The following is a 7,473-nucleotide window of genomic DNA, read 5'->3' on the forward strand; positions in this document are numbered from 1 at the left end:
TATGTGTCTCAGATATATTGATTTTTCTTGTGATTTTTACATAAATACGACAATAGCACAGTAAAGAAATCTTAAAAGTGAACTCCTTTTTTTGGGGGGGTGCGGTGGCGGTGGCAGCTGAGGAGCAGCCCTAGCTGCGCCATATGAAGCCTGGGGGGCTGAGATCTAGAATGTGGTCGTGGTGCCGAGAAAGGGAAGAAGAAGAAGGAGAATGGTAGGAAGAGGGTGTCATCATGGCTGGGCAGCAGTTTCAGTATGATGACATGTGGGAACACCTTCTTCTACTTCTCACCTCCTTAGTCGGGCTCATCGTGATCCTGGCCACTTACTCTCTCTGACCCTAGGACCAGAACGCCGAGCAAATGTGATTAAAATGTATCACAAAAGTATATGGCAGATGTTTATAGTATTGTTTAGGGTTATTAAAACCCTAGCCAAATATAATTCCCACAATAAAGGGACAACAGAAGCAGAAATTAACAAATGATGTCTTTTACTGTCACTTAAATGCCATCCAGATAAAGGAGGTGATGAAGTGATGTTCATGAGAAGAGCAAAGATCTATGCTGCTTTACCTGATGAAGAATCTCGGGAAAATTGGGAAGAATATGGAAATCCAGATGGGCCACAAGCCACAAGTTTTGGAATTGCTTTGCAAGCTTGGATTGTGGATCAGAAAAATTCAATTTTGGTTTTGCTAGTATACTGTTTGGTATTTATGGTTATCCTTCCAATTGTAGTGCGCTCTTGTGGTGGTGGCTTTATATTGCTGATATAAAGGAACAAACCTTGATCTCTACGCCATATCACGTGTGCACATTAAAATAACGCTAAAGTGGAGACCAGATCTTAATTCGCACAATTCAAATCTATACATACTTCGTGTATAAAACGGAAACATGGATATGAAACTCTCATAATTGTTTCAGCTGGGGCCTCTGAATTTGATCCTCAGTATAATAAAGATGCCACAAGCAGACCAGCTGATAATAGACAGCTACCACAGCTAATCAGAGAAATTGGCAGTATTAATTTAAAGAATGAGCCTCTACTTACTTGCCCATACAGCTTGAAGGCTAGAGTTCTTTTACTATCTCATCTTGTAGGATGAAAATTCCTGAAACACTTGAAGATCAGCAATTTGTCCTGAAAAAATGCCCTGCCTTACTTCAAGAAATGGTTAATATAATCTGTCAACTAATAATAATGGCTCGGAGCTGTGAAGAAAGGGAGTTCAAAAGCAGGCAAATGGGACTGTTGAAAGTGAAGCTGCCATAAAAGAAGATGAAGATGACATATCTGACAAAGGCAGTGACTCTGAGGAAAAGAAACAAATAAGGACTCCCAAAGTGAAGATGATGGAAGTGATGGAGACCCTGATACAGAACAAGATGAAAAACAAAACAAAGATGATGAAGCAGAGTGGCAAGAATTGCAACAGAGTATAAAGCAAAAGGAAAGAGCTCTGCTAGAAACCAAATCAGATAACATACCTGGTTTACAGTCTTTACTTTCCTGAGGAAAAACAAGAGTGGTGGTGGCTTTATATTGCTGATATAAAGGAACAAACCTTGATCTCTACGCCATATCACGTGTGCACATTAAAAAATATGGAAGAAGTAGAACTGAAATTCCCTGCTCCAGGAAAACCCGGAAATTATCAGTATACAGTGTATCTAAGATCAGATTCCTATATGGGTTTGGATCAGATTAAACCATATTAGTTGGAAGTTCATGAAGCTAAGCCAGTGCCAGAAAATCATCCACAGTGGAATACAGCAATAGAGGGAGATGAAGACCAGGAAGATAATGAAGGGTTTGAAGATAGTTTTGAAGAAGAGGAGGAAGAAGATGATGATGAGTAAACAATACTCTGAACTGACTAAACTCTTTGCACATATTTGCAAATGTATTGCTTTTATGATGGAACTGTATAGTAAACCAGAAACAGTGCAAAAAGTGTTGTTGAGAAAAGTTGTTTAGTTTTGTTTTTTAGGTTTTTTGTTTGTTTGTTTGTTTGTTTTTGCCTAGTATGAGTGCATTATGTAACTTGCTAGTGGAAGTCTAGAAATATTTTGCCATGGGAACAACCTGGAAGATGCTTATGGCTTATTTAAGCCTCTTAAATTGTGTGATGGTGCATTTATTTCAACAAAAATGGTAATAAATATTTTTTTATTATAACTGTCCAAAAGTGTGGGCTATGTATCATATGATGAGTCTGTGGTCCTAATAAAAGAAAAGTACTATGATGGAAAAATAAAACAAAAAAGTGAACTCCTTTATTCTATATTGGCAAATAATAAATTTCATAACTGAATTTCAAATAAGTAGGAAGTAGAAAAATCATTATTACAATTTATATTACAGAACCCTAGTTTTTCACTTTCCAGATGACCAAAAATATGACTTTAATCTGCTTAATGACTTTGTTTATATTTAGTCATTTGCACTTTAGCAGCCACTGGAAATTTTGAGTTCCTACAAAGCAGGGATTGTCTTTTGCTTATTTTTTTGTATTCTCCAAGTTTAATATAGTTATTGACACATAGTAAGCACATAATAACATAATTCTGACATTTTAACTGATTCTTTTAAAGTGACAGTTAATCTTCAGAAGTAGAATTAGACCCCATTTCTTCTGATTCTTAATTGTGTGGGGTTTTGTTTGGTTTTCTCTTGAAGCATATTATTTCTTCTTCACTTGACTTTTTTCTGTGAGTTGATACATTTCAAGGTGCTCATCTTCTAAAGGAGAAAAAATATGTAAGTTAGTATATGTATGTGTAAATGTATATATGTATATAAACAAAGTAAATAGAAATTTATTTTAAAGAGGAATGTACTAACAGATTGAAAGGATTAGGAAAGGCTTCCTCCAAAAGATTAGATTTGAACCAAATCTTAAAAAGATTTAGCTGGAAACTGGAAAGAGATGAAAAAATATTTCTCAGCAAAGAAATAAATATGACAATGTTCAGGATTATTCAAAAATTCATCCAGGAAGATGTCAGTCATTGAAAAATAAAACATAAAACATGTAGCAGGCAAGGGCCACTTAGTTGGAGTAGTAGAAGGAAATAGGAGAAACCTCTTACAGCATTCAAGAGGAGGCTGGCCAAAATAGAAGTCTAGAGTGAATGTAGAAGTTCATGATTCCAATTATTGGATACAGACATTTTCCGCAAAAGGGTATACAACTCCCCCTGAGGAATAACTCATTTTTATTTTTGTATCCCCCAAACATAGCATACTACCTGGTATCCAATAAGTACTTAATAAATGTTGGTTCATTGATTGGTTAATTGATAATTACACTATATTTAGAATTGACCCATGGGGCAGTTGAGTAGCACAAGAAATTTTCAAAAACATATATCGAAATCATACCTCTGCTTGTTATTTGCTTTTTGACCTTGTAGAAGCCACTTGATTTCTATAGACTTTGATTCCTTTCCTTGTAACAGGGGAAGTGATCTTAGAAGATCTCTAGCATCCTTTTGAAGCTTGAATATACACACATATGTATATAAATATATATAAACATTGCATATGTACATATATGAAAGGAAGTTATATGTATAGGTATATATGTATATATATATATATATATTTCTATACAAATCATATGAATGTATATATGTGTCTTTGTTTCTCTTCTTTGAAATCATTCCACCAGTGACATTTTCTCTGAGGCTAAATGATTTTCTTTCTTGTACTTATACTTTCTGGACTTGGTCTCTATAGATCTTTAGGCATGGAAATCTGTGTTTTGATGCCACTCAAAGTTAGGATGCAAACAGTATGCTTATATCATAAAAGAAGAAACTAGATTCTAAAAATTTAAATAGGAGGTATAATCAATAGTTCACAGATTATTAAAATTTTATTTTAAAATATTTTTCCATGTCTCCATGACTCATTTTCTTTCTTTTCCCTCTTCCCCCTACCCCAGAGCCAACAAGCAATTCCACTGAGTTGTATAGATGTCATCAACTGACATCCATATTATTAATTTGTACTACAGAGAGATCTTTTAAAGCCTAAAGCCCAAATCACATATGCATAAGATAAGTGATGTTATATGTATTTCTTTTGCCCATAGTTCATGTCTCTCAATGTGGTTAGCATTCTTTCCCATAAATCCTTATTGCATTACTACTTGTAGCAAAGTCCATTCCATTGTTCCATTGGATTGGTCCACTATGTTTTACTTTCTGTGTACAATGTTCTCCTGGTTCTGTTCATTTCACTCTGCATCAGTTCACTGAGGTTGTCCCAGTTCCAATAGAAAGTCTCCAGATCATCATTCCATAGAGCATAATATTATTCCATCACTAACATATGCCACAATTTGTTCAGCAGTTCCCCAATTGGTAGACAACCCTTCATTTTCCAATTTTTTAACACGACAAATAGTATGGCTATGAATATTTTTGTACAAGTATTTTTGGTATCTATTTGGGGTGCAAACCTAGTAGTATTGCTGGATAAAAGGATATGTTTTCTTTAAATTCCATTGCACATGATTCCAAATTACTTTCCAGAATGGCTAGATTCACAACTCAACCAGCAATCCATTAATGTCTTGATTTTGCCAAAACCCCTCGAACATTTATAATTTTTCTTTACTGTCAAATTGGCCAATCTTCTTGGTGTGAGATGGTACCTCAGTATTATTTCAATTAGCATTTCTCTAATTATGAGATATTTATAATATTTTTTTCATGTGCTTATTGATAGTTTTGATTTCATTATCTGAAAACTACCTATTCATGTCCCTTGACTATTTCTCAGTTGGGAAGTGGCTTGATTTTTTTTTATCTCCTTATAATTTTGAGAAATTAGACATTTGTCAGTAACCTTTGTTATAAAAAATATTTCCCAGTTTGTTGCTTCCCTTCTAATTTTTGTTGCATTGGTTTTGTTTGTAAAGAAACATTATAATTTAATATAAACAAAATTATTTATTTATATTTTGTATTGTTCTCTATCTCCTGTTTCATCTTAAATACCTTCTTTTCCCATAGTTCTGATAAATATACTGTTCTATGTTCACCTAATTTGTTCATGATTTTCTTCTTTATATTTACCCTTTCTGAATTAATCTTGGTATAGGGTGTGAGATGTTAATCTAAACCTAATCTCTCCAATACTGTTTTCCAATTTTCCCAAGAGTTTTTGTCAAATAGTGCTGGTTCTTGTCCCAAAAGCTGGGATACTTGGGTTTACCAAACATAATCTTGCTACTGTCATTTACTCCAAGTCTATTCCACTGATCCTCCCTTCTGTGTCTTAGCCAGTACCATATTGTTTTGATAAACACTGCTTTATAGTACAGTTTAAGATCTGGTACTGACAGGACCCCATCTTTTACATTTATTTTTCATTAGTTCCCTTGATATTCTTGATCTTTTGTTCTTCCAGATGAACTTTCTTATATGTCTTCCAATATTATAAGAAAATTTTTTGGTAGTTTGATAGATATGGCACTTACTAAGTACATTTATTTTGGTAACGTTGTCATTTTTATTATATTAGCTTGTCCTACCCATGAGCTAGTGTTGTTTTCCCAAATGTTTGGAACTAGTTTCATTTGTGTGAAGAGTGTTTTGTAGTTATTTTCATATAATTCCTGAATTTTTTCTTGACAAGTAGATTCCTAGGTATGTTATCTTGTCTAACTTTATTTATTTTTTAAACAATATTATATTTGATCATTTCCAAATATTATTGATTAGAGACAAAGATCATTTTCTTCCCCACCCCCCACCTCTCCCATAGCCGACATGCGATTCCACTGGGTATCACATGTGTTCTTGATTCAAACCCATTTCCATGTTGTTGGTATTTGCACTAGGATGTTCATTTAGAGTCACTCCTCAGTCATATCCCCTCAACCCCTGAAGTCAAGCAGTTGCTTTTCCTCGGTGTTTTTACTCCCACAGTTTGTCCTCTGCTTGTGGATAGTGTTTTTCTCCTAGATCTCTTCAGATTGTTCAGGGACATTGCATTGCCACTAATGGAGAAGTTCATTACGTTCGATTGTACCACAGTGTATCAGTCTCTGTGTACAATGTTTCCCTGGTTCTGTTCCTCTCACTCTGCATCACTTCCTGGAGGTTGTTCCAGTCTCCATTGAATCCCTCCACTTTATTATTCCTTTTAGCACAATAGTATTCCATTACCAACATATGCCACAATTTATTCAGGCATTCTCCAATTGAAGGGCATTCCCTCATTTTCCAATTTTTTGCCACCACAAAGAGCGCAGCTATGAATATTCTTGTACAAGTCATTTTCCTTATTATCTTTTTGGGGTACAAACTCATAAGTGCTATGGCTGGATCAAAGGGCAGACAGTTTTTTATCATCCTTTGGGCATAGTTCCAAATTGCCCTCCAGAATGGTTGGATCAATTCACAACCCCAACAACAATGAATTAATGTCCCTACTTTACAACATCTCCTCCAACATTCACTACTTTCCTCTGCTGTCATGTTAGCCAATCTGCTAGGTGTGAGGTGATACCTCAGAGTTGTTTTGATTTGCACCTCTCTGATTATAAGAGATTTAGAACACTTTTTCATGTGCTTATAAATAGTTTTGATTTCTTTATCTGAAAACTGCCTATTCATGTCCCTTGCCCATTTATCAATTGGAGAATGGCTTGATTTTTTGTACAATTGATTAAGCTCTTTGTAAATTTGAGTAATTAAACCTTTATCTGAGGTTTTTATGAAGATTGTTTCCCAATTTGTTGCTTCCCTTCTGATGTTAGTTACACTGGATTTGTTTGTACAAAAGCTTTTTAATTTGATGTAGTCAAAATTATTTACTTTACATTTTGTGACTCTTTCAAAGTCTTACTTGGTTTTAAAGTCTTTCCCTTCCCAAAGGTCTGACATGTATACTATTCTGTGCTCACCTAATTCACTTATAGTTTCCTTCTTTATGTTCAAGTCATTCACCCATTTTGAATTTATCTTGGTGTAGGGTGTGAGGTGTTGATCCATACCTAATTTCTCTGTCTTCCGCACTGTCTTCCAATTTTCCCAGCAGTTTTTATCGAATAGTGGATTTTTGTCCCAAAAGCTGGGATCTTTGGGATTATCATATACAGTCTTACTGAGGTCACTTTCCCCAAGTCTATTCCACTGATCCTCCTTTCTGTCTTTTAGCCAGTACCAAATTGTTTTGAATTTTATTTATTTTTAGAGAGATTTCACTACTTTATTTTTACATGCCAAGGAGGTACCAGGTACCCAGACCAGAATGACCAAGGCTCTAAGCCCAGCAGCTCCAATGGAAGAATCAAGTGGTCATGATTGAGCTTAGAAGAATGCTTTGGTGGAGGGATCCCCAACCAAGTAATGCATGGAAGAGTGTATGGTCAGGAGGGGAATAGGAAGGCCCAAAGGTCCTCGGATGGAATGGGGAGAAGAGGTCAGGAGTCCGTCCTCCTTACTCCTT

At 35.2% G+C, this 7,473-nt stretch overlaps 1 pseudogene; it reads left to right on the forward strand.

Moving 5' to 3' along the window:
- Positions 1–233: 233 nt before the first annotated feature.
- Positions 234–1,865, forward strand: LOC100617489 (translocation protein SEC63 homolog; annotated as a pseudogene).
- Positions 1,866–7,473: the final 5,608 nt, after the last annotated feature.

This window comes from Monodelphis domestica, chromosome 7 (assembly GCF_027887165.1).
Source record: "Monodelphis domestica isolate mMonDom1 chromosome 7, mMonDom1.pri, whole genome shotgun sequence".
In the NCBI taxonomy this organism is placed as follows: domain Eukaryota; kingdom Metazoa; phylum Chordata; class Mammalia; order Didelphimorphia; family Didelphidae; genus Monodelphis; species Monodelphis domestica.